The sequence below is a fragment of the Silurus aristotelis genome, assembly GCF_946808225.1.
Source record: "Silurus aristotelis genome assembly, chromosome: 5".
Lineage (NCBI taxonomy): Eukaryota > Metazoa > Chordata > Actinopteri > Siluriformes > Siluridae > Silurus > Silurus aristotelis.
In genome coordinates, this window is record NC_139578.1 from 4887523 (window position 1) to 4909487 (window position 21965).

Below are 21965 nucleotides of genomic sequence, written 5' to 3' on the forward strand. Positions count from 1 at the left end.
ATAACATTAGAAAAACAATTGTGGCAGTTCAACCTCTGACACCATCTCCTGAGACAGTGTTACCTTCAACTCCACAACTCCACTGTTTTACATGTATAGGACAGGAAGAGCTGTATAATGTTATTGCCAAAGCTAAATCGACAACGTGTCAGTTAGATCCAATTCCTACTAAATTACTGAAGGAAGTGTTATATACAACTGGTGAACCTCTTCTGAATATTATTAACTCTTCACTATCGTTGGGACATGTCCCTAAATCTTTCAAGTTAGCAGTTATTAAGCCCCTCATTAAAAAACCTAATCTGGATCCAAACACGCTATCGAATTACAGACCAATTTCAAATCTCCTATTTATGTCTAAGATTTTAGAAAAGATTGTCGCTGCCCAGTTATGTTCCTACCTGCAAGAGAACATTATCTTTGAAGAATTTCAGTCAGGTTTTAGGCCCCATCATAGCACAGAAACTGCTCTAATTAAAATCACTAATGACCTGTTTTTAGCTTCAGAACAAGGCTTCATCTCGCTGTTGGTTCTACTAGATCTTAGTGCTGCATTCGACACTATAGACCATGATCTTCTCCTTGATCGCTTACAGAATTACATCGGCATTCAGGGACAGGCATTAAGCTGGTTTAAATCCTACCTGTCTGATCGTTACCATTTCGTAGATTTAAATGGAAAGCTATCCAGGCTAATGCAAGTAAATTATGGCGTGCCGCAAGGTTCAGTTCTAGGACCCCTGCTTTTCACAATATACATGCTTCCGTTAGGAAATATTATTAGAATTCATGGAATTAGCTTCCATTGTTATGCTGATGATACTCAGCTATATATTTCATCTAAACCAGGCGATACAGCTCAATTAACTCGGATAACTGAGTATGTTAAGGAAATAAGAGATTGGATGACCTATAAATTTCTACTTTTAAATTCTGATAAGACTGAGATTTTGCTCATCGGCCCAAAAACTAGTATACAGAAGCTCCAGCATCTTAACCTGCATTTAGACGGATGTTCTGTAACCACTAATTCAACGGTAAAAGACCTGGGAGTTATTTTAGACAGCAACTTGTCTTTCAATTATCATATCAACCAAGTTACAAAAACAGCCTTCTTTCACCTTAGAAATATTTCTAAGTTAAGAAACATGTTGTCTATATCTGATGTAGAGAAGCTCGTCCATGCGTTTATGACCTCCAGAATAGACTACTGTAATGCGTTACTAGGTGGATGTCCTGCATCATTAATAGACAAGCTTCAGTTAGTCCAGAATGCAGCAGCCAGAGTTCTCACAAGGTCAAGAAAATATGATCATGTCACGGGGTGACAAATAAGCGGAACTGTTCCTCCCCATTCTTGTTTCCGGTGGGAGCGAGTTTAATGTAACACCAGAACAGTTCCGGGTTTTTTCCGTGTAAACAGGCTGACGGAGCTTGCTAATGAGGGAATGAGTGGCAGCTGGGCAATGAGCAGAGATTGGGCCACGCGGGGTATGGATTTGTGAGGGGGATTATAAAAGGATCCGGTTGATGTGCAGCAGCAGAAGAAACTTTGGAGCGAAATCTTTGGGGCTGATGCAGACTGGAGGAAATCTTTGGTTGTTGATCCCGTCGAGCAGTACACGAGAGCGCAGATCGTTAACGGACGGGAAAGACTGTATGCAGAGAAGGAAGAGCTGGAGAGCAGTGGTATGATTGAACTGCGTTATCTCATCGAACAGATAAGTGTTGTCTGCCAGTCCTATTAGGATGTAAATGCCTGTAGTGCCTGCTACCTGCTATGATGTGGTGAAGCCGCCCCGGCGTTCAGGGAGTTCTGTTGTGAAGCCTTTCAATGTCAGTTGTGTTCCCATAGTCAACCACCTACACAGCTTGGATGTACAGTTTGTCAGTTGAGCGGAGAGAGTCGGCCGGGACCACGAGAGGAGACCCTATTCACTGTGAGTTGATGTGAGTTGCAGTGCCTAATGTGAAGTGAACACGTGTGATCATTTGAAGTGACTGAATTGTGCACTGGTGTGGAAACTGTAATTTTGTGTCTGCCCGTTCTCCAGTTGGCTACTTGTGGGCTCTAAAGGTCAAACTGAAATTAATTAACTGCTGTGTGTTGAGCATATGCTGTACAGGAATGCAGCTCTATTCTGTCTGAGTTGAAGAGGATTTATGAGAGATCTATGCATTGCTGTTCTGTGGTAAGAAGACCCAGTTGTTGACTGTCGAATCCTGTACTCACCACTGTTGTTCTGTGAACCTAGTGAAACTGTCCTTCGCCATTGAATGCTGCCATCACTGCTCTGTGGTAAGAAGATCTAGTTATTGATTGTCAAATCCTGTACTCACCACTGTTGTTCTGTGAACCTAGGGAAACTGTCCTTCGCCATTGAATGTTGCTACTACTGCCCTGTGGAAAGAAGACCCAGTTGTTGACCGTTGAAACCTGTACTCACCACTGTGGTTCTGTGAACATAGAGAAATTGCCCTCTGCTATTGCATGCTGCCATCACTGCCCTGTGGTAAGGAAATCTAGTTGTTGATTGTCAAATCCTGTATTTACCACGGTTGTTCTGAGAACATAGAGAAACGGTCCTCTGCCATTGGATTCTGCCACTACTGTTCTGTGAGGAAGTTACTGTCCGTCGCTGTATTTCAACGGCCGTCGGCTTGTGGAAGGGGAGTGGCCCCCAGCTAGCGGGTGCGTCCCGTGGAGGGAACGAGAGAGCTCCCCAGTTGCCATCTACGACGGACTATTGTATTGCGTCAGATGACCCCCTGCCCGATCCTTCCCCCCTATCCCAAAAAGAGGTAACACTTAAATGATTGATGCTGTCCTGTGAGAAGAGTAACCCTTTCCCTTGTTGTCAATTTCCTACCAGTGCCTGCCGCAACCCCTATCTCCGGTTGAAGAGGAGCCGCTGTGCGGATCCTTACCTGTGTCTGCTCCCTTACTCATCTTTGGCCGAAGAGGAGTTGCTGTGCGAATCCTTATCAGTGCTTGTTCCATTACTTACTTCCGGCCGAAGAGGAACTGTTGTCTGAACCCTTACCAGTGTCTGCTCCATCGTTTGCTTCTGTCCGTTTGAAGAGGGATCGTTGTGCGAACCTCCCACGCAACCCGGTGGAAGAGAGAGGAGGATCAGTCGGTGGATTTAAGTTTGAGATTGGACTTATTTTAACTAAATAAAATACAAGTTTTTGATGTTAATTACCTTGTCTGGTCTGTTGGTGTCTCTGGGTAACTCCTCGAGGTGGTACGTTGTGAAGGGGAGGGAAGGCCACCCCGGCCTGTGACAGATTTTGGCGTAGTCGGCAGGATTCCACCTCGAGTTGAGCGACCAGAGATCCCTTATGGCAGACGAAGAATTGCCTGCGGCCCGGCCCCAAGTTATGCCCATCTTTATGGGAGCCCCTTGGGCCCAACGATATGGAGGACCCGGCTCGGAATTGAGCTTATCGGAGTGGAAGGCTCAGGTTGAGTATCTGGCGGGACTCCAGGGATTGAGTGCCCCACAGAGGTTACAGTTTGTTTTGAATTCACTTGAAGGAGAAGCCAGGAGAGAAGTGCGGGCCGCACCAGAAGCGACTCGAGCGACGGCCCAAGCTGTGTATAACTTCTTGACCGGGCGGTATGGTGATGCCACTTCAGTGGCGGTCCTCCGGACTCAGTTCTTTAACTGCAAACAAGGACCCAAGCAAACCTTACGGGCCTTTGCTCTACGATTGCGGGAGCAGTTTACTAGGCTGAAAGAGAGGCATGACCATGGCCTGGGTGGTGAAGAGACCTTGTTGCGAGACCAATTTCTCCTGGGTCTCCGGGAGGGCCCCGTCCGTCAGAGCTTGCGTGTACAGCTCCGCCGAGATCCTGAGCTGACGTTCGAGGATTTGCGAAGGGAGGCCCTGGCTTTGGAGACGGATCATGCGGAGACGGCGGACCCCTCCGTTTGTATGGCCGCCAGTCGAACGATCGATTCCACTCTTCCTGGGCCGTCCGATTGGAAGCAGGCCCTACGTGCAGAACTCATGAAGGAGGTGCGGGAACAAATGACCGAGTTGTCCAAGACCTTTCTGGAGGAGTTTCGCCGGGAGCGGCCAAATCCGCTGCCCTTGCTTCGAGAGCGTTCTTACTCGGACGGGAGTCGAGACCCGGGAAGGCGTCCAATTCGGTCTGCTGGCCCCAGATTCCAATGGGACGCGCAGGGTCGCCCGATTTGTAATGGCTGTGGAGAGCCGGGACACTATAGTCGCCAGTGCGGTTCTTGCCGGGGTTCGCAGGGGGATTTTTAGAGTTACCGGCCACTGTGGGTCAAGTGGTCGGGACCCCTTTGATTGACCCTTCTTTGTCCACTGTCCCTAGAGACCACCTAGTTGGACGCTGCCCCACTGTGGAGATTCAGGTGAACGGCATCAAGGTCCGATGTCTAGTGGATACCGGGTGCCAAGTTACTCTATTCTCCGAGAGTTTGTCTAAAGAACTGTTCAATGCTCGATGTTTACAGGAGGCGGAGGCCCCTTGGCTCACCTTGCGAGGAGCAAACGGTCTAGACATTCCTTATGTTGGATACCTGGTCACGGACTTGGAGATTCATGGGATTACGGTACCACAGAAAGGAGTTGTGGTCGTCCGGGACCCTTGTTTGGGGACGCATCGAGCCCTTTTGGGCATGAATGTCATTTCAGAGTGTTGGGAGGAACTGTTCCAAACCAGGCCTATTCGAACTGCCCCGCCAGCCGAGAAACGTGAGTGGGAACGTATTGTTGCAGATTGTCGCCGGGTTCATACGGCCAGTTCCCAAGAAGATCGTGAAGGCACAGGCCGGGTTACTTGTCGATATGCTCTTTCTGTCCCGGCCCGGAGTGAGGCTGTGATTTGGGCTCGGTTGCCCGCTCGGACGTTTGGACCAGAAGATTGGGTGCTCGTGGAGCCCTATTTGGAATGTCAAGTGGTGGAGGTGGCTCGAGGTTTGGCCGCTGTTCGGCGGGGCCGAGTCGTCGTGAGGATACGGAATGTACATCCTTATCCGGTTAACTTGTATCGCCATCAACGATTGGCCCGAGTGACCTCGGTGGGCCCCCAGCAAGTGAGGGATGGTGGAGGAGTTAACTTCTGTCAAGTGAGCTCTACAGTGGTCGAGGTGGCCCTGACGCGAGTGGATCAGCCCATGGACTCCTCGAGGGAGGGTATGCCGGCCCATCTTTTAGGGGAATCCCTGCAGGGAGAGGGGCTGGAAGAGAGGCAGACGCAACAGCTTCAGGCATTCTTGGCGAAGTGGCAGCACCTATTCTCTACACACGATGAAGACTATGGCCGTACTGACGCTGTGAAACATCAGATTCCTACTGGTGCTGCTACACCAAGCAGAGAAAGATATCGTCCGGTGCCACCCACTCTTTACTCCGAGGTTCGTACCCTGTTGCGGGGGATGCTGGAAAAGGGGATCATTCTTGAGAGCAGCAGCCCTTGGGCGGCCCCTATCGTCTTGGTACGAAAGAAGACCGGAGCTTGGAGGTTCTGTGTAGATTACCGTAGACTGAACCAAGTGACCAAGAAGGATGCCTTTCCGCTGCCGCGGATCGAGGATTCTCTCACCAGCCTGACTCAAGCCACCTGGTATTCCACCTTAGATCTGGCCAGCAGATATTGGCAGGTGCAGGTGGAGGAGGGAGATAGAGAAAAGACCGCGTTTACTACTCCCTTTGGGCTCTTTGAGTGGGACCGGATGCCCTTTGGCCTTTGCAACGCCCCAGCCACTTTCCAACAACTGATGCAGCGGTGTCTGGGCGGCCAGCTGGTGGACACTACGTTAGTATACCTAGACGATGTCATTGTGTACTCCCCGGACTTTGAATCCCATCTCCAACATTTAGAACCGGTGTTCCAGGCGATGGAGAAGTACGGACTGAAGCTACAGCCGGACAAATGCCAACTGTTTCGCAAGGAAGTGAAATTTCTGGGCCACTGCGTGGGTGCCTCTGGAGTCTCTGTGGACCCCGAAAAAGTATCAGCTGTCCAAGGATAGAGTGCACCTAAGACAGTGCGGCAAGTGAGATCCTTCCTGGGCTTTGTAGGATATTATCGGCGATTTATTAAAGACTTCTCCAAGATCGCCAAACCGTTAAATCAGCTTCTGGCGGGTTCAGGCCGTCCCCGCGGTCGTGGGTCCCCTCCTGTTGCTTGGGATTCCACCTGTGACGTGGCCTTTCAGAGGCTCAAGCAGGAGTTATTACAGGCTCCGATCTTGGCATATGCAGACTTTACCCAGCCTTTTGTTCTGTACACCGATGCTAGTAACCTTGGCCTGGGAGCAGTATTGGCCCAGCGGCAACAGGGAGTGGAGCGGGTCATCGCCTACGCAAGCCGAAGTCTTTACCCCGCCAAATGAAATGATTCCAATTACAGTTCATTTAAACTTGAGTTGTTTGCTATGAAGTGGGCCATGAGCGAGAAATTTAAGGATTACCTGTGGGGAGCCAAGGTACTCGTAATAACTGATAACAACCCTTTGGTCCACTTACGAACAGCTAAGTTGGGGGCAGTTGAACAACGGTGGGTAGCGCAACTGGCTAATTATGACTACCAACTCCAGTATCGACCGGGCCGGGAGCACATTAATGCTGATGTGTTGTCTAGACTCCCTGAGGCCGAAAGTTGTCCGTTCGAGCCGCTGGAGGCATGTGAAGAGGGGCTTATGGTGGGATGTGTGGAAGCACCTGGGCTCCAGCAAGAGACAGTCCCCGTTAGTTGGGGCTGGGATCCGCAGCAGTGGAAGGAAAGGCAGGAGGGAGATGCTGAGTTGATGAAGATACGGTCCTGGCTGACGCAGGGGTTATGGCCGGAGGTGGTGGAGCGTCGAGCCCAGACATGGGTAGTGAAGAAACTCCTTGGGCAGTGGGAGAGGCTCTATCTGAGAGAGGGGGTGGTTTGCCGATCCATCCAAGACCCCGTGCTGGGTGAAACTGTAGGCCAGGTGGTGGTACCTGAAGGGCAGGTTCAAGCCCTTTTATGGGCTTACCATACCCAGTTAGGACATCAAGGGAAAGAGAGGACGGTGTCTTTGTTGCGGAGAAATTTCTATTGGCCAGGGATGGAGGCATCTGTGAACTTGTTCATCCAGAAATGCACACGCTGCACACTCTTCAAGACGAGGAAAGGGGTGCGAGCCCTATTGGTCCCCATACGAGCCAGGGCCCCTTTGCACATTGTGGCCATGGATTACTTGACGTTGGGTCGACCGATGGATCGCTTCCAGAACATTCTAGTGGTAACTGACCTGTTCACAAAATATGCTTGGGCCATTCCTACCTTAGACCAGACTGCCACCACTACTGCAAATGCCCTGTGGAAGATCGTATTCCAGCCGTTTGGGTGTCCAGAGACTCTTCACTCGGATCAAGGGCCAAACTTCGAATCTAAGGTTGTACGGGAGTTGTGCCAGCTCTATGGGTGTAAAAAGACGCATACCATGCCATATCACCCCCAGGGAAACGGAGGGTGTGAGCGGTTCAACCAGACGTTGCTGGGCCTATTGGGGACGTTGGATACGGATCATCAGAGTAATTGGGTCGATAGTCTTCCCGTGCTGGTACAGGCCTATAACAATAGTGTGCATAGCACCACTGGTTATGCTCCAACTTACCTGATGTTTGGGAGACATGTGCGTCTCCCCACAGATCTACTACTTGGAACGGCTGGGGTTGGAGAAGATCTGAGTCTGACGGATTGGGTAGGCAGACATCATCAGCGACTCCACTCGGCGTACGAACGGGTCACTGATCGAATCAACATAGCCTCTGCTAAGAACAAGCGGCTGTATGACCGGACGGCCCGAGAGGCTCCGTTATTGCCCGGGGAGAGAGTTTTGGTACGGGACAATCGACGCCAAGGAAAGGGCAAACTGAGTGATCGGTGGGAGGCCCTGCCTTATGTGGTACAAAGTCAACAACGTCCCGACCAGCCGGTTTATACCATCCGCCCTGAGGGAAAGTCAGGCCCGGAGCGGGTGATACATCGGAATTTAATCCGCCCCTGTCCGAACTATCCAAAGCCTACGGTAGAAGCTCCGACTGTCCCGGTGGCACCTAGGCCACCCTTAGTAGGTTGGGCAGTGGTTCCAAGGGGCCTGAATGTCGAACCAAGAGGGGAAGACCCCGCCTCGCCACCAAGACGTTCCCAACGGGACAACAGAGGGCAGCCCCCTGTGAGATATGGAGACTGGGTCCCTGGGCCTCGTTCTAGGGTCTAGAACGGATTGGTGGGGGAGGATGTCACGGGGTGACAAATAAGCGGAACTGTTCCTCCCCATTCTTGTTTCCGGTGGGAGCGAGTTTAATGTAACACCAGAACAGTTCCGGGTTTTTTCCGTGTAAACAGGCTGACGGAGCTTGCTAATGAGGGAATGAGTGGCAGCTGGGCAATGAGCAGAGATTGGGCCACGCGGGGTATGGATTTGTGAGGGGGATTATAAAAGGATCCGGTTGATGTGCAGCAGCAGAAGAAACTTTGGAGCGAAATCTTTGGGGTTGATGCAGACTGGAGGAAATCTTTGGTTGTTGATCTGTTGATCCCGTCGAGCAGTACACGAGAGCGCAGATCATTAACGGACGGGAAAGACTGTATGCAGAGAAGGAAGAGCTGGAGAGCAGTGGTATGATTGAACTGCGTTATCTCATCGAACAGATAATTGTTGTCTGCCAGTCCTATTAGGAAGTAAATGCCTGTAGTGCCTGCTACCTGCTATGATGTGGTGAAGCCGCCCCGGCGTTCAGTGAGTTCTGTTGTGAAGCCTTTCAATGTCAGTTGTGTTCCCATAGTCAACCACCTACACAGCTTGGATGTACAGTTTGTCAGTTGAGCGGAGAGAGTCGGCCGGGACCACGAGAGGAGACCCTATTCACTGTGAGTTGATGTGAGTTGCAGTGCCTAATGTGAAGTGAACACGTGTGATCATTTGAAGTGACTGAATTGTGCACTGGTGTGGAAACTGTAATTTTGTGTCTGCCCGTTCTCCAGTTGGCTACTTGTGGGCTCTGAAGGTCAAACTGAAATTAATTAACTGCTGTGTGTTGAGCATATGCTGTACAGGAATGCAGCTCTATTCTGTCTGAGTTGAAAAGGATTTATGAGAGATCTATGCATTGCTGTTCTGTGGTAAGAAGACCCAGTTGTTGACTGTCGAATCCTGTACTCACCACTGTTGTTCTGTGAACCTAGTGAAACTGTCCTTCACCATTGAATGCTGCCATCACTGCTCTGTGGTAAGAAGATCTAGTTATTGATTGTCAAATCCTGTACTCACCACTGTTGTTCTGTGAACCTAGGGAAACTGTCCTTCGCCATTGAATGTTGCTCCTACTGCCCTGTGGAAAGAAGACCCAGTTGTTGACCGTTGAAACCTGTACTCACCACTGTGGTTCTGTGAACATAGAGAAATTGCCCTCTGCTATTGCATGCTGCCATCACTGCCCTGTGGTAAGGAAATCTAGTTGTTGATTGTCAAATCCTGTATTTACCACGGTTGGTCTGAGAACATAGAGAAACGGTCCTCTGCCATTGGATGCTGCCACTACTGTTCTGTGAGGAAGTTACTGTCCGTCGCTGTATTTCAACGGCCGTCGGCTTGTGGAAGGGGAGTGGCCCCCAGCTAGCGGGTGCGTCCCGTGGAGGGAACGAGAGAGCTCCCCAGTTGCCATCTACGACGGACTATTGTATTGCGTCAGATGACCCCCTGCCCGATCCTTCCCCCTATCCCAAAAAGAGGTAACACTTAAATGATTGATGCTGTCCTGTGAGAAGAGTAACCCTTTCCCTTGTTGTCAATTTCCTACCAGTGCCTGCCGCAACCCCTATCTCCGGTTGAAGAGGAGCTGCTGTGCGGATCCTTACCTGTGTCTGCTCCCTTACTCATCTTTGGCCGAAGAGGAGTTGCTGTGCGAATCCTTATCAGTGCTTGTTCCATTACTTACTTCCGGCCGAAGAGGAACTGTTGTCTGAACCCTTACCAGTGTCTGCTCCATCGTTTGCTTCTGTCCGTTTGAAGAGGGATCGTTGTGCGAACCTCCCACGCAACCCGGTGGAAGAGAGAGGAGGATCAGTCGGTGGATTTAAGTTTGAGATTGGACTTATTTTAACTAAATAAAATACAAGTTTTTGATGTTAATTACCTTGTCTGGTCTGTTGGTGTCTCTGGGTAACTCCTCGAGGTGGTACGTTGTGAAGGGGAGGGAAGGCCACCCCGGCCTGTGACAGATTTTGGCGTAGTCGGCAGGATTCCACCTCGAGTTGAGCGACCAGAGATCCCTTATGGCAGACGAAGAATTGCCTGCGGCCCGGCCCCAAGTTATGCCCATCTTTATGGGAGCCCCTTGGGCCCAACGATATGGAGGACCCGGCTCGGAATTGAGCTTATCAGAGTGGAAGGCTCAGGTTGAGTATCTGGCGGGACTCCAGGGATTGAGTGCCCCACAGAGGTTACAGTTCGTTTTGAATTCACTTGAAGGAGAAGCCAGGAGAGAAGTGCGGGCCGCACCAGAAGCGACTCGAGCGACGGCCCAAGCTGTGTATAACTTCTTGACCGGGCGGTATGGTGATGCCACTTCAGTGGCGGTCCTCCGGACTCAGTTCTTTAACTGCAAACAAGGACCCAAGCAAACCTTACGGGCCTTTGCTCTACGATTGCGGGAGCAGTTTACTAGGCTGAAAGAGAGGCATGACCATGGCCTGGGTGGTGAAGAGACCTTGTTGCGAGACCAATTTCTCCTGGGTCTCCGGGAGGGCCCCGTCCGTCAGAGCTTGCGTGTACAGCTCCGCCGAGATCCTGAGCTGACGTTCGAGGATTTGCGAAGGGAGGCCCTGGCTTTGGAGACGGATCATGCGGAGACGGCGGACCCCTCCGTTTGTATGGCCGCCAGTCGAACGATCGATTCCACTCTTCCTGGGCCGTCCGATTGGAAGCAGGCCCTACGTGCAGAACTCATGAAGGAGGTGCGGGAACAAATGACCGAGTTGTCCAAGACCTTTCTGGAGGAGTTTCGCCGGGAGCGGCCAAATCCGCTGCCCTTGCTTCGAGAGCGTTCTTACTCGGACGGGAGTCGAGACCCGGGAAGGCGTCCAATTCGGTCTGCTGGCCCCAGATTCCAATGGGACGCGCAGGGTCGCCCGATTTGTAATGGCTGTGGAGAGCCGGGACACTATAGTCGCCAGTGCGGTTCTTGCCGGGGTTCGCAGGGGGATTTTTAGAGTTACCGGCCACTGTGGGTCAAGTGGTCGGGACCCCTTTGATTGACCCTTCTTTGTCCACTGTCCCTAGAGACCACCTAGTTGGACGCTGCCCCACTGTGGAGATTCAGGTGAACGGCATCAAGGTCCGATGTCTAGTGGATACCGGGTCCCAAGTTACTCTATTCTCCGAGAGTTTGTCTAAAGAACTGTTCAATGCTCGATGTTTACAGGAGGCGGAGGCCCCTTGGCTCACCTTGCGAGGAGCAAACGGTCTAGACATTCCTTATGTTGGATACCTGGTCACGGACTTGGAGATTCATGGGATTACGGTACCACAGAAAGGAGTTGTGGTCGTCCGGGACCCTTGTTTGGGGACGCATCGAGCCCTTTTGGGCATGAATGTCATTTCAGAGTGTTGGGAGGAACTGTTCCAAACCAGGCCTATTCGAACTGCCCCGCCAGCCGAGAAACGTGAGTGGGAACGTATTGTTGCAGATTGTCGCCGGGTTCATACGGCCAGTTCCCAAGAAGATCGTGAAGGCACAGGCCGGGTTACTTGTCGATATGCTCTTTCTGTCCCGGCCCGGAGTGAGGCTGTGATTTGGGCTCGGTTGCCCGCTCGGACGTTTGGACCAGAAGATTGGGTGCTCGTGGAGCCCTATTTGGAATGTCAAGTGGTGGAGGTGGCTCGAGGTTTGGCCGCTGTTCGGCGGGGCCGAGTCGTCGTGAGGATACGGAATGTACATCCTTATCCGGTTAACTTGTATCGCCATCAACGATTGGCCCGAGTGACCTCGGTGGGCCCCCAGCAAGTGAGGGATGGTGGAGGAGTTAACTTCTGTCAAGTGAGCTCTACAGTGGTCGAGGTGGCCCTGACGCGAGTGGATCAGCCCATGGACTCCTCGAGGGAGGGTATGCCGGCCCATCTTTTAGGGGAATCCCTGCAGGGAGAGGGGCTGGAAGAGAGGCAGACGCAACAGCTTCAGGCATTCTTGGCGAAGTGGCAGCACCTATTCTCTACACACGATGAAGACTATGGCCGTACTGACGCTGTGAAACATCAGATTCCTACTGGTGCTGCTACACCAAGCAGAGAAAGATATCGTCCGGTGCCACCCACTCTTTACTCCGAGGTTCGTACCCTGTTGCGGGGGATGCTGGAGAAGGGGATCATTCTTGAGAGCAGCAGCTTTTGGGCGGCCCCTATCGTCTTGGTACGAAAGAAGACCGGAGCTTGGAGGTTCTGTGTAGATTACCGTAGACTGAACCAAGTGACCAAGAAGGATGCCTTTCCGCTGCCGCGGATCGAGGATTCTCTCACCAGCCTGACTCAAGCCACCTGGTATTCCACCTTAGATCTGGCCAGCAGATATTGGCAGGTGCAGGTGGAGGAGGGAGATAGAGAAAAGACCGCGTTTACTACTCCCTTTGGGCTCTTTGAGTGGGACCGGATGCCCTTTGGCCTTTGCAACGCCCCAGCCACTTTCCAACAACTGATGCAGCGGTGTCTGGGCGGCCAGCTGGTGGACACTACGTTAGTATACCTAGACGATGTCATTGTGTACTCCCCGGACTTTGAATCCCATCTCCAACATTTAGAACAGGTGTTCCAGGCGATGGAGAAGTACGGACTGAAGCTACAGCCGGACAAATGCCAACTGTTTCGCAAGGAAGTGAAATTTCTGGGCCACTGCGTGGGTGCCTCTGGAGTCTCTGTGGACCCCGAAAAAGTATCAGCTGTCCAAGGATAGAGTGCACCTAAGACAGTGCGGCAAGTGAGATCCTTCCTGGGCTTTGTAGGATATTATCGGCGATTTATTAAAGACTTCTCCAAGATCGCCAAACCGTTAAATCAGCTTCTGGCGGGTTCAGGCCGTCCCCGCGGTCGTGGGTCCCCTCCTGTTGCTTGGGATTCCACCTGTGACGTGGCCTTTCAGAGGCTCAAGCAGGAGTTATTACAGGCTCCGATCTTGGCATATGCAGACTTTACCCAGCCTTTTGTTCTGTACACCGATGCTAGTAACCTTGGCCTGGGAGCAGTATTGGCCCAGCGGCAACAGGGAGTGGAGCGGGTCATCGCCTACGCAAGCCGAAGTCTTTACCCCGCCAAATGAAATGATTCCAATTACAGTTCATTTAAACTTGAGTTGTTTGCTATGAAGTGGGCCATGAGCGAGAAATTTAAGGATTACCTGTGGGGAGCCAAGGTACTCGTAATAACTGATAACAACCCTTTGGTCCACTTACGAACAGCTAAGTTGGGGGCAGTTGAACAACGGTGGGTAGCGCAACTGGCTAATTATGACTACCAACTCCAGTATCGACCGGGCCGGGAGCACATTAATGCTGATGTGTTGTCTAGACTCCCTGAGGCCGAAAGTTGTCCGTTCGAGCCGCTGGAGGCATGTGAAGAGGGGCTTATGGTGGGATGTGTGGAAGCACCTGGGCTCCAGCAAGAGACAGTCCCCGTTAGTTGGGGCTGGGATCCGCAGCAGTGGAAGGAAAGGCAGGAGGGAGATGCTGAGTTGATGAAGATACGGTCCTGGCTGACGCAGGGGTTATGGCCGGAGGTGGTGGAGCGTCGAGCCCAGACATGGGTAGTGAAGAAACTCCTTGGGCAGTGGGAGAGGCTCTATCTGAGAGAGGGGGTGGTTTGCCGATCCATCCAAGACCCCGTGCTGGGTGAAACTGTAGGCCAGGTGGTGGTACCTGAAGGGCAGGTTCAAGCCCTTTTATGGGCTTACCATACCCAGTTAGGACATCAAGGGAAAGAGAGGACGGTGTCTTTGTTGCGGAGAAATTTCTATTGGCCAGGGATGGAGGCATCTGTGAACTTGTTCATCCAGAAATGCACACGCTGCACACTCTTCAAGACGAGGAAAGGGGTGCGAGCCCTATTGGTCCCCATACGAGCCAGGGCCCCTTTGCACATTGTGGCCATGGATTACTTGACGTTGGGTCGACCGATGGATCGCTTCCAGAACATTCTAGTGGTAACTGACCTGTTCACAAAATATGCTTGGGCCATTCCTACCTTAGACCAGACTGCCACCACTACTGCAAATGCCCTGTGGAAGATCGTATTCCAGCCGTTTGGGTGTCCAGAGACTCTTCACTCGGATCAAGGGCCAAACTTCGAATCTAAGGTTGTACGGGAGTTGTGCCAGCTCTATGGGTGTAAAAAGACGCATACCATGCCATATCACCCCCAGGGAAACGGAGGGTGTGAGCGGTTCAACCAGACGTTGCTGGGCCTATTGGGGACGTTGGATACGGATCATCAGAGTAATTGGGTCGATAGTCTTCCCGTGCTGGTACAGGCCTATAACAATAGTGTGCATAGCACCACTGGTTATGCTCCAACTTACCTGATGTTTGGGAGACATGTGCGTCTCCCCACAGATCTACTACTTGGAACGGCTGGGGTTGGAGAAGATCTGAGTCTGACGGATTGGGTAGGCAGACATCATCAGCGACTCCACTCGGCGTACGAACGGGTCACTGATCGAATCAACATAGCCTCTGCTAAGAACAAGCGGCTGTATGACCGGACGGCCCGAGAGGCTCCGTTATTGCCCGGGGAGAGAGTTTTGGTACGGGACAATCGACGCCAAGGAAAGGGCAAACTGAGTGATCGGTGGGAGGCCCTGCCTTATGTGGTACAAAGTCAACAACGTCCCGACCAGCCGGTTTATACCATCCGCCCTGAGGGAAAGTCAGGCCCGGAGCGGGTGATACATCGGAATTTAATCCGCCCCTGTCCGAACTATCCAAAGCCTACGGTAGAAGCTCCGACTGTCCCGGTGGCACCTAGGCCACCCTTAGTAGGTTGGGCAGTGGTTCCAAGGGGCCTGAATGTCGAACCAAGAGGGGAAGACCCCGCCTCGCCACCAAGACGTTCCCAACGGGACAACAGAGGGCAGCCCCCTGTGAGATATGGAGACTGGGTCCCTGGGCCTCGTTCTAGGGTCTAGAACGGATTGGTGGGGGAGGATGTCATGGGGTGACAAATAAGCGGAACTGTTCCTCCCCATTCTTGTTTCCGGTGGGAGCGAGTTTAATGTAACACCAGAACAGTTCCGGGTTTTTTCCGTGTAAACAGGCTGACGGAGCTTGCTAATGAGGGAATGAGTGGCAGCTGGGCAATGAGCAGAGATTGGGCCACGCGGGGTATGGATTTGTGAGGGGGATTATAAAAGGATCCGGTTGATGTGCAGCAGCAGAAGAAACTTTGGAGCGAAATCTTTGGGGTTGATGCAGACTGGAGGAAATCTTTGGTTGTTGATCTGTTGATCCCGTCGAGCAGTACACGAGAGCGCAGATCATTAACGGACGGGAAAGACTGTATGCAGAGAAGGAAGAGCTGGAGAGCAGTGGTATGATTGAACTGCGTTATCTCATCGAACAGATAATTGTTGTCTGCCAGTCCTATTAGGAAGTAAATGCCTGTAGTGCCTGCTACCTGCTATGATGTGGTGAAGCCGCCCCGGCGTTCAGTGAGTTCTGTTGTGAAGCCTTTCAATGTCAGTTGTGTTCCCATAGTCAACCACCTACACAGCTTGGATGTACAGTTTGTCAGTTGAGCGGAGAGAGTCGGCCGGGACCACGAGAGGAGACCCTATTCACTGTGAGTTGATGTGAGTTGCAGTGCCTAATGTGAAGTGAACACGTGTGATCATTTGAAGTGACTGAATTGTGCACTGGTGTGGAAACTGTAATTTTGTGTCTGCCCGTTCTCCAGTTGGCTACTTGTGGGCTCTGAAGGTCAAACTGAAATTAATTAACTGCTGTGTGTTGAGCATATGCTGTACAGGAATGCAGCTCTATTCTGTCTGAGTTGAAAAGGATTTATGAGAGATCTATGCATTGCTGTTCTGTGGTAAGAAGACCCAGTTGTTGACTGTCGAATCCTGTACTCACCACTGTTGTTCTGTGAACCTAGTGAAACTGTCCTTCACCATTGAATGCTGCCATCACTGCTCTGTGGTAAGAAGATCTAGTTATTGATTGTCAAATCCTGTACTCACCACTGTTGTTCTGTGAACCTAGGGAAACTGTCCTTCGCCATTGAATGTTGCTCCTACTGCCCTGTGGAAAGAAGACCCAGTTGTTGACCGTTGAAACCTGTACTCACCACTGTGGTTCTGTGAACATAGAGAAATTGCCCTCTGCTATTGCATGCTGCCATCACTGCCCTGTGGTAAGGAAATCTAGTTGTTGATTGTCAAATCCTGTATTTACCACGGTTGGTCTGAGAACATAGAGAAACGGTCCTCTGCCATTGGATGCTGCCACTACTGTTCTGTGAGGAAGTTACTGTCTGTCGCTGTATTTCAACGGCCGTCGGCTTGTGGAAGGGGAGTGGCCCCCAGCTAGCGGGTGCGTCCCGTGGAGGGAACGAGAGAGCTCCCCAGTTGCCATCTACGACGGACTATTGTATTGCGTCAGATGACCCCCTGCCCGATCCTTCCCCCTATCCCAAAAAGAGGTAACACTTAAATGATTGATGCTGTCCTGTGAGAAGAGTAACCCTTTCCCTTGTTGTCAATTTCCTACCAGTGCCTGCCGCAACCCCTATCTCCGGTTGAAGAGGAGCTGCTGTGCGGATCCTTACCTGTGTCTGCTCCCTTACTCATCTTTGGCCGAAGAGGAGTTGCTGTGCGAATCCTTATCAGTGCTTGTTCCATTACTTACTTCCGGCCGAAGAGGAACTGTTGTCTGATCCCTTACCAGTGTCTGCTCCATCGTTTGCTTCTGTCCGTTTGAAGAGGGATCGTTGTGCGAACCTCCCACGCAACCCGGTGGAAGAGAGAGGAGGATCAGTCGGTGGATTTAAGTTTGAGATTGGACTTATTTTAACTAAATAAAATACAAGTTTTTGATGTTAATTACCTTGTCTGGTCTGTTGGTGTCTCTGGGTAACTCCTCGAGGTGGTACGTTGTGAAGGGGAGGGAAGGCCACCCCGGCCTGTGACAATCACATAACCCCAATCCTATCGTCCCTACATTGGCTTCCGGTTAAGTTTCGAATAGACTACAAACTATTACTTCTCACTTATAAAGCACTAAATGGTTTGGCTACGTCCTACCATTAACACGCTACAATCCGCCATGCTCCCTGAGATCTCAAAACTCTGGGCTTCTAGTAGTTCCTAGAATAGCAAAGTCCACTAAAGGTGGTAGAGCATTTTCACATTTAGCTCCTAAACTCTGGAATAGTCTTCCTGACAGTGTTTGGGGCTCAGACACACTCACCCAGTTTAAGTGTGGATTAAAAACATATCTTTTTAGCAAAGCCTACACATAACACACATCACATATCATAACTTTGTGCTCCAGAACATCTGATCACATGCACGTTATCAACTTGTGCTGTTAATATCATGAACAGCAGCTATGCTAATTCCTCTCCACTGCTTCTCTTTCTCTCCCCATCCTGAGACACCCTGAGGTTTGGCCAGCTCCAGTCACCTCCCACCTCGTGATGATTACGGACCTTTGAAGAAGTAGATGCCAAACTCGCAAACATCCCGAAACATCTAGAGACGTACCAGTGCCATTTGGATCCCACTACATGTGTGGAGTTTTGACATTGTGGAGTTTTGACATTGGACCTCCTGGTATTTAAAATATTAAAGGCTCTGGCATGGAGAAGCTGATGCTGGATCTGTGATGATCATAAATGCTGAGCTTATAAAACTAGGAGCTACTAACCATATAGACTGTATAAGACTGCAGAAAGAACATCACTTATAATCTTATACTCCAGTAATCATGTTAGTTCTCACTCTCCAGTGTTCTGTATTGTTGAAAGATTTATGATCAAACTCTTGATGTCACCCGAATGAGGATGGGTTCCCCTTTTGAGTCTGGTTCCTCTCCAGGTTTCTTCCTAATAACATATAAGGGAGTTTTTCCTTACCACAGTCGCCACGGCTGCTCATCAGGGACAAATTCACACCATTCACCTTAACTGTTGATTTGTGTAAAGCTGCTTTGAGACAATGTCTGTTGTGAAAAGTGCTATACAAATAAACTTGACATGAAACTTGACATTGGATTGATACAATTTAAATATTATAATTATTTTTAACAAAACGGCTCTGCTGCCCATCATTAACTAGCAATCACTGAGACAAGAGAACCACTGTTTCATTTCTTTTCATCTTTTCATACTGAGTCTGACTGCTTGGTGGATGAAGCTGATGTACTGGTTCTGTTTGTGCAACAGGGAACAGCCTTTAATATCTTTGAAGTTTTTCTGATGTCCTCCAGATTACGCTTTTTTGTTTCTCCTCCATGCCAGCAGATGAATTGATCACTCCAGATAACTCCAAAGTGTGAATGTTAAATCTATCAAATCACGATGTCCCAACTTGAATAAAATTCATCAAAGTTACAGTGTTCCATAAAATTCTGGGACACATTACTGATCCAGGCTACTTTAAAGATTATTCTCAGGTTTCTTCTGGTTTAATGCTGCAATCAGCAGCTTCTACTATAAAATAAATTACAATAATATCATGACCATTATTTCAATAATAAATTCAAGTGAAAACTGTTTTTGTTCATTAACAATGTGTAATATAAAACTTACCAATATCAGAAATAGTCAACAAATGCAAGAAGAGGAGTAACATTGTGATAACAGTGTTTAGTTCAGACCTCCAGCTTTAGAAATAAATATCAGGGTTGTGTATGTGAGATTGTCTCTGATGTTTCCACATGTAGCTCCGCCCACTCATATTTATTCATATTCATCACAACTCTGCTTCATCTCATACTGTAAAAGCAGCCTGACAGATTATTGTGTTACAGGATTCATTCAGTTTGTTTATTTAGTCTGCTTCTATAATAAAATTCATTAATAGTAAAAGGCCATAAATTAATACAAGTGACTCCATAAATATTTGGACACTGACACAATTTGTGTAACTTCACCTTTGTACACCACCACAGTGGATTTGAATAATAATGAAGCAATAATGATGATACTGAACTGTAGACTTTTAGCTTTAATTTGAGGAGTTTGATATAATATTACATTTACATTACTTTTATTTGTGCAGTCCCTTTTACAACTTTAAAACAAATTTGACAAACTAATATATTTATAAATATATGGATTATTCTCAATATTTAAATGTAAAACCTTTGCAGTAAATGACTGAAATCTGAAACCCATGGACATCACCAAATACTGAGTTTCCTCCCTTGAGATTCTTTACTGCAGCTGCCTTCAGTTCTGCTCATTTGTGAGTCTTCTGCCTTCAGATTTGTCTTCAGGCAATAAAAAGCTGCTCACATCCAGCAAAGTAACATGAATGTTTATACTCATGCACACAAATGAAGGAAGGCAGAAAAATGTATTACAATTAATCAGAACACAAACTGAACAGTTTTCTTTCTTAATTTCTTTAATTCCTCATGTAAAGAGTAAATCTACTGTATATTTGTGAATGTAATGTGAATGATGTGTATTTGACATCTTTTATTCCCTCTTTATTCTACTTTTCTATTTAATTTAGCTGCATCTGTTTACACAAATGTTTCTCCTGTTTGTGGTTTACTGATAAACAGAAGGTAAAGGAAATATCTTTGATGAGTTTTTGTACAGTCTTTCACTGACTCTGTATTACTGTGCTAATACTGTAAGAGCGCAGTGATAGAGAGCAGAATCTGAGAGCTTTAGACCTCTGATAGTAAGTTCAGTAGAGTCTCTGGTTGTTTTGGACTCTAATCAACAATCATCAGGAGTGCTTCCAGCATAATCTCTTGATCCTGCACCTTTATAGAGTATAAACTCTGGTGCGCTGTATGGATATTGTCTAAACCAGTAAAGATAAATGTCATTACTGGTTGTCTCATATGAACATTTTAGAGTTACAGTTTCTGTTTCCTTCTCAATGGCATCTTCTTCTGTCGGAACAATTTTATCTGCAATACTGCCCGCTGTAAGGAAGAAAATAATTAAATAAATCTATGAAATAATTTTGTATGCTCACTAAAACATTTTCTTAAGAAATAAATAGTCTAAAGCCTCACACATTAATATGAAAAAGCACATTGAATTTTCTGGTGAAAGTGAATGACCTGTAACTACAGTGAGAATCAGTGGTGTGTATCTCACTATGTACAGTAAGTTGTAGAGTTGAGTCATTTGTGAACACAGCTCTGAAAGTGTTCTCTGTGAGAGTCTGATACAGCAGCAGAGGAGATGATCAGATCCACTTTATCTCCACGAATTTTAGCATCCATTTGTGGTGGTTTTTCGGAAATTAGAGTTCCAGTCTGCATAATATTAAGAGCTGAGCTTGATGCTCAGCTCTAATAAAAGTATGGGTTATGAGTAATAATGAGTATTTATTCTTATGACAGTTTAGTGTGAAGTTGGCAGTTGTGTAGTTTTATCAGAATGGTGTCTCTATAAATGAGTTTAGCTACTAAGAGTAATTAGGGCAGGAGTGAGGATAATATTAGTGCAGTGTGTATGATAGAAGAACAGCTGTAGTTTATATCACAGAGGTTTTATTGTGAAAGTGAGGATTCATCATCAGAGAATGAGAGCAGGGTTGTGTGGAGCTCTAGTACTTTTCCCACAATAAGATGAGTGACTGCGCCATCTTGTGTTCACCAAGGAAAAAACCCTTATTGGATCTGCCATTAAGTCGCCTGTCATAGAGAACACAGTCAATCCAGAAATACAGTCAGACTCACATTCTACTGTTCTTTAACACCACACAATTAATTACTTAATATTTCTGAAATTAAAATATTTTAGTGTATAACTCACCTAGTGAAAGCCACAGACACATGAATATAACAGTGAACATGATGACGGCTCTTAGTTCAGTAAAAGTTTCTGTACTTTAACCTGTTAACATCATAAAGGTTCATGAAGATCCACCCCACAGCATCACATAACAGAGTCACCAATGTTACTGACAGATAAATCTGTCAATAAACACAAACGTGTGAGCAGGAAAATCGTATAATTATGAAAACATTTAGTCAGTCATTAAATTTTAGTCCACAGCTATATACCTGTAAGTTTAAATTTCTATGATATACAAATATTTAGCATTAAATATTATATATATATATTTATAATATTTTCTCAGTTATTTATCTGAGTTCAGCTGTTCTTCTTTGTAATCCCAGGAAAAATGCCATCAAGCTGGACCATCTGACTCATTGTAATAAAATCATTATGTTTAATACATGTTATTAACACACGAATCATCATCAGTCCAGCTTTAGTTTAAGGTTGGTCCACTTTTCTATACACTTTTACCCATCATTCATATTTAGTAACCACTTTATCCTGGACACTACCCATCCCGAGGTTGCACCAGCTTCAGTCACGTCCTACCACATGAAGATTATGGACCTTTAAAGAAGTAGATGCCGACCCTGAAAACATCCCGAACCATCTAGAGATGTACCACCTCATGTGGAGTTTGGATATTGGAGCTTTTTGAGTGTTTAAAGGCTCTGGCATGGAGAAGCTGGTGTTGGATCTATGATGATCGCAAATGTTGAGCTATTTTATGAGTTGCTTAGTTGCTCCTAGTTTTATAACCTCAAATGACTGTAAAAGACTGCAGAAAGGTCATTACTCACAATCTTACATTCATGTAATACACTCATGTTAGTTTTCACTCTTCAGTGTTTTGTATTGTTTAAAGACTATAATCACACTCTTGATATCACCCATATGAGGATGTGTTTCCCTTTTGAGTCTGGTTTCCCT

General features: G+C 48.1%; 1 protein-coding gene and 1 long non-coding RNA gene across 2 annotated transcripts in view; one reads left to right on the forward strand and one right to left on the reverse strand.

Annotated features, from left to right (window-relative positions):
• The window catches only part of LOC310726363 (uncharacterized protein), a 336210-nt gene that overhangs the window by 29781 nt on the left and 284464 nt on the right, over positions 1-21965 (reverse strand). The gene's annotated exons all lie outside the window — the stretch shown is intronic.
• LOC310726660 lies at positions 1604-3069 on the forward strand. The gene is made up of 4 exons (XR_014533802.1): positions 1604-1689; positions 1842-1950; positions 2127-2513; positions 2874-3069. It is a non-coding gene; the product is annotated as an uncharacterized lncRNA (long non-coding RNA).